Source organism: Lepus europaeus, chromosome X (genome assembly GCF_033115175.1).
Source record: "Lepus europaeus isolate LE1 chromosome X, mLepTim1.pri, whole genome shotgun sequence".
Classification (NCBI taxonomy): Eukaryota; Metazoa; Chordata; class Mammalia; order Lagomorpha; family Leporidae; genus Lepus; species Lepus europaeus.
Genome location: NC_084850.1, coordinates 94835225 through 94840817, shown reverse-complemented (window position 1 = coordinate 94840817; position 5593 = coordinate 94835225). Strand labels below are relative to the sequence as shown.

At 41.9% G+C, this 5593-nt stretch overlaps 1 pseudogene; it reads right to left on the bottom strand.

The window, feature by feature from the left end:
- Positions 1-1732: 1732 nt before the first annotated feature.
- LOC133753537 (adiponectin receptor protein 1-like) lies at positions 1733-2831 on the bottom strand (annotated as a pseudogene).
- Between the last annotated feature and the right edge of the window lie 2762 nt (positions 2832-5593).

Genomic DNA, 5593 nt, shown 5'->3' with positions numbered 1-5593 from the left:
TACATTCCCATTTGACTTAAATGTAGCTCACGTGAAGTCTTAACCATGATGTAAATGAAGTAGGCTTCACAGGGTTGTCCTGGAAACTTAACATCTGCCTTAGGGGAATTATTTGCATATTTATATAATGTGTCAGTCCGAAAGCATTCTTCATGGCTACAAAATATCCTGTGGCTAACATTGTGTTTGTAAGGGTATTAGACCTTCATGACCTCTAAATAATAGGTTCACTTTTTCTGACAATTTTGTCAATCACTTCTACATTATTCTGACTTCAGTTGAAAACAACAGTGCTATTCTTTCTACCTTCCAATGAAATATCCACTCTTTACTTTTCCATGCCTAGTAACCATATTACTTAATTTTAATAATATTTGAGCATTTTTCTTATGCCCTTCATTTATTTTATCAATCTTTTTTAAGACTTATTTATTTTATTTGAAAGGCAGAGTTACAGACACAGAGAGATATCTTCCATCTACTGGTTCATTTCCCAAATAGCCTGCACCAGGCTGAAGATAGGAGTCAGGAGCTTTATCTGGGTCTCCTACCTGGGTGGCATGGCCCAAGCACTTGGGCCATCTTCTTTTGTTTCCAGCATTAATGGGGAGCTGGATTGGAAGTGGAGCAGCAACATGAACAGGTGTCCATATGGGATGCCAGAGTCACAGGCAGCAGCTTAACCCACAACACTGGCCCTTATTTTATAAATCTTTAAATAACTATGTTATTCAAGAATTATATTTTAAAATAAACTCATGAGATGAAATACATGCCATGGTTTATAATATAAAATCCCATTTTACATAGAGAGTGAGTCAGACTTTCTCTTTCATCTGATATTTTTCTCAGGTCCAGGTTTTCAGCTGTGAGTCCCTTAAAGTCATATAACCCTGATGGTAAAAGGGATAGAAAGGTAAACCGAAAGTGCAGTTTATCTTCTTTCATCATTTTCATCGTTATCATCATCATTATCATCATCAAGGGAAAGTGTTTTTTTTTCTTTGAATGCCAAGTGTCTTCTGTATGTTCTTTTGTTATCCTCATACTCTTTGCATCAAGATATATAGCAACAATAGCAGGTTTCTTTATGCTCAATATTAAATATTAAATATACTTCCCCATTTTAATCTTATATTACTCTGCTAAGAAAAAAAATTAAAACAAGTTTTCTGAAGCCTGGACACACCTCCATGAATAGCTGGGCTCAGTACAGGTTGCTGGCTTTATTCTTCCTGTTGTGTAAGCAGATCTGGGCCCTAGAAAGATGGCGCCAGGTTATACTTGATTTTGAAAAGTGTGCTACAAAAATGATCTCCTGTCATAAGCTAGGTTACAAAGTAAGGATGGAGTAATGGAGGGACACTTTCTTCCAGAATAAAACCAGACTTTCTGGAGAATTCCAGTCCATAATTTTTCTCCAAAATAGTTAGAGGAGGGGTAAAAATCTCATCATGAACTTCAAAGTACTGTCTGTGAAGGGTCAGCAGTTGCCATGCCAAGGGGGGGGGGATGGTAAGGTCAGCCCATGGCGACCCTCCCCAGCTAGCAGAAAGGAAATGCAAGTTTTCTGTCCAGTGGGGTGACAGTGGGCTGCAGCTCGGCTAATACTTAATTCTCTAAGAGGTTTCTTCTAGAAACAGACAACTCAGACTTTTCCTTTCACTTCAGCAAAGAAGTTATTTTTAAAAGCACTTGGGAAGTTCCTCCTTCACCCCTCAGGTAGGAAGGTTCAGAGAAAGGAACTGTCAGTACAGCCACCTTCTAGGCCATATCAGAATTCCTGAAGGTTGGAGACCCTGTAGAAGTGAACAATGGCTGCTGCCACCTCCAGAATGTGGAAAATCTGATGAGACTGGAACCAAATGTCAAATTTTCCAGGAAAGAAGTGCTCAGGAATACATACAGCACAAAGCCTGGCTCTGGTGATGTACATCACAGACATGAGGAAGAACCAGGCAATCTGGCCCACTGTGGTGGCCTTGACAAAGTCCTCAGTGAGAGTAAAATGCATGGTGGGCACAATGCCACTTAAGCCAAGTCCCAGGAACACATCTGCTCTTGTCTGGCAGTGCTGAGGGATGGCAAAATGGTCCCACTAAGCCAGGATGATGGAAGAAATGCCCAGGACACAGATGATGGAGAGGCAGATGAGCTGTGGCTGTGGGGAGCAGGAAGAGTGATAGAGCTGGGAGACAAAGCTCCCCATGATCAGTACAGCAATCACTGAATAGTCCAGTTTGAAAATGTCCAAGAGACTTTCTCTGAATGGCAATAGATAGTGTGATAGAGCCAGGAGAAACTGAGGCAGAACACTGCAACCAAAAAGAACATCCCAAAAACCACCTTCTCGTGGAGAGGGGCCATGAAGTACATATTTGGTTTGAGCATAGTCAAGATTCCCAAAAAGAGAAACAGCAGGAAACCAAGCAGATGGGTCCAGTTTCTGTATAGATGTGCAAGATGCTCTTGAAGTAGGCCAGGAAGGAGGGCATGGTGGTTTGTGGCAGTGAAGCAAGTAGTCACTGTCCTTCAGCCAGTCAGGCAGCACATCATACAAGATGACCCTCCAACGATCCTCCCAGATGTTGTAAGCAAACTCCTCCATCTCTCCATGGTGATGGGCCTGCAGGGGCAGCGTCAGTACCCACACCTCCTCCTCTTCTTCCTGGGGCACTGGGTACATTTGATCTTCTTCAGCATTGGTTGGGTTGGTGATGCTCATTTGCACTTCTCTTGTAACAGAGATCCCAATTCGATCAGCTCCACTTCCCTGTTACGGCAGGTGCCCCGCTGCCCTGTGCCATCATGGGTCCTTTGTGGGAGGACATCAGGCTGGTACCACAGTACCCTTCAGCTTCAGCTTGCTGGAAGATTGGGGTCTTTCAGCCCCAGGAAGCAGAGATCTCCCTGTGGTGGTTGACGAACGGAGATCACTGGAGAGCGTGTCATCATAGTGAGCAACGTCTACTGTCCAGTTTGGTTTTCCAAAGGCTGGGCGGGCAGGCTGTGCTTGGGGCTGTGGTCTTGGGTGCTACATCCAGTGTTGCTGGAGGCCATCTGCAGTCCAGCTGCCCTAGATTGTCAGTGCCTTCCCCACACTGGAAGGAGCATGCGACTTGAGAGTGCTCTGGTAGTCATACTTACATTCTACCTAGCATAAATATTTTGTCCTCTGGCCGGCGCTGTGGCTTGACAGGCTAATCCTCCGCCTTGCGGCGCTGGCACATCGGGTTCTAGTCCCGGTTGGGGCGCCGGATTCTATCCTGGTTGCCCCTCTTCCAGGCCAGCTCTCTGCTATGGCCCGGGAAGGCAGTGGAGGATGGCCCAAGTGCTTGGGCCCTGCACCTGCATGGGAGACCAGGAGAAACACCTGGCTCCTGGCTTCGGATCAGCGTGATGCGCCGGCCTCAGCGGCCATTGGAGGGTGAACCAACGGCAAAAAAGGAAGACCTTTCTCTCTGTCTCTCTCTCTCACTATCCACTCTGCCTGTCAAAAAAATAAAAAAAAATTTAAAAAAAGAAAAAAAAAATATTTTGTCCTCTAAGAAAGTGACCCAATCATTTTCTTGGTCTTTTCCAATTTACCTCAGTGCTTCAGTGAAGCTAGTTTTCAGGAGATAACAGTGAAGGGACTGAAAGCTTAAGCTTGTCCTTAAAAGATCAAAAATCCCATTGCTTACAACATCAACTGGATAAGAAAATAAATGAAGTGGACCTGGTGGAGACTGGCAAATCAGAAGACATGGCTTATGTAAAAGATGAAGTTCCAAATTATGTCACTTCCAATTATTTGAACCCAATGTGAGTAGATCATTTAATTTTGAAAGATAATTTTTAAAGATTCAGTTATTTATTTCAAAGTCAGAGTTACATAGACAGAGGGAAATCTTCCATTGGCTAGTTCACTCACCAGACAGCCACAATAATTTATGGTGGGACCAGGCTAAAGTCAGGAGCCTGGAGCTCTATCCAGGTCTCTCACAAGGGTGACACAGACCAAATGCTGGTGACAGGTAGGGCTGGGCCAGGTCAAAGACAGTAGCCAGGAGCTTTATTCGGATCTCACACATGGGTTCAGGGGCCCAAGCACTTGGGCCATCTTCTACTGCTTTACCTAGGCCATTAGCAGGGAGCTGGATTGGAAGTGGAGCAGCCTGGACACAAACTGTTGCCCATATGGGATGCTGGTGTCCCAGGCAGCTGTTTTAGCCACAATGCCACAATACCAGCCCTGAAAGAAAGTTTGATATCTGAATTTTAATGAGAAATTTGTCAAGTGTTAATTGCTAACAAGCCAAAGCCAGTCTAGGGTTTGTCAGTTGATAATGTCCTAGAAGGTAAAGTGTATATCTAACATTAGAATTTTATTACATTCAAGAAAGTTTGACTTGTACATTCATGGAGCATGGAGTCAGAACAAGAATTATACATAATTTGAAAACACAGCTCCAAAACAGACTACATATCTGCCAAACAGACTGTTATCTTTGCTCTTATAATTTACTGGTTTTGAAATTTTGTTGTTTTTTCATTTTTTATTTCATACTTTAACTTACTAAGGGTAAATTTTTTCACTTGCTTTTTTTCAGACAAAGGTAGAAAAATTATTGTCTTTCTCATATTCTTACTGCCTATAATACAATATTGAAGATTATGCATATTAGTCTCATTTTTTGCTGATCATGAAACTAAGATTCAGAGAAATGAATGAACTACTTTAATGTCAAAAAATTAGAAAACAAGCTGGCGTAGTAATCCAAGTCTATTTTGTTTGGCTCAAGTCTATGCTCTTGACATTAAAAACATTACTGTCTTTCTATTTCTGTGTTATTTGACTCTATGTGCTTCAACAGGAGTGAAGAACAATAATGAAATTTTCCTCAGATTCAGTAGATCACTCCAGGAAGACAACGCAGCCTTCAGTTAGTGCAGTCTCTTCAAAATCTTTTTGTTTAGAATTATATATTTACTTGAAAAGCAGCGAGAAAGAGAGAGAGAGAGAGAGAGAGGTTTTCCATCTGCTGGTTCACTCCCCAAATGACCAAATGACTGCCAAGGTCAGAGCTGGGCTGATTCAAAGCCAGGAGCTTCTTCTAGGTCTCCCACATGGGTGTAGGGGCCTAAGCACTTACACTATCTTCTGCTGCTTTACCAGGCCATAAGCAGAGAGCTGTATCGAAAGTGGAGTAGCCAGGACTTGAACTGGTACCCTTAATGGATGCCAGCATCTACTATGCTACAGTGCTGGACTCACCTCAAAATCTTCACAATAGGCATTACTTCCTCAGGGAAACTTCCTAAAAGTAGAATCGTTCAGTAAAATTGTCTGCATATTTATTTAGCTTTTAGTGTTATTAGCAAATTGCTTGTCACATACATTGTAACCTACTGTACTTAATTCTCAGCAAAATTTCTGAAAATAATAGTAATTTTAAAAATAATATTTATAAAGTGCTTTCTATGAACAAGACACTTATCTGTATACCTATATATATATATATATATATATACTTATCTGTATCTGTATTCATACTAATTTATGCATTCCTGCTAATTTATTTGATACTCAAAACATTTTTTCATTTCAAAG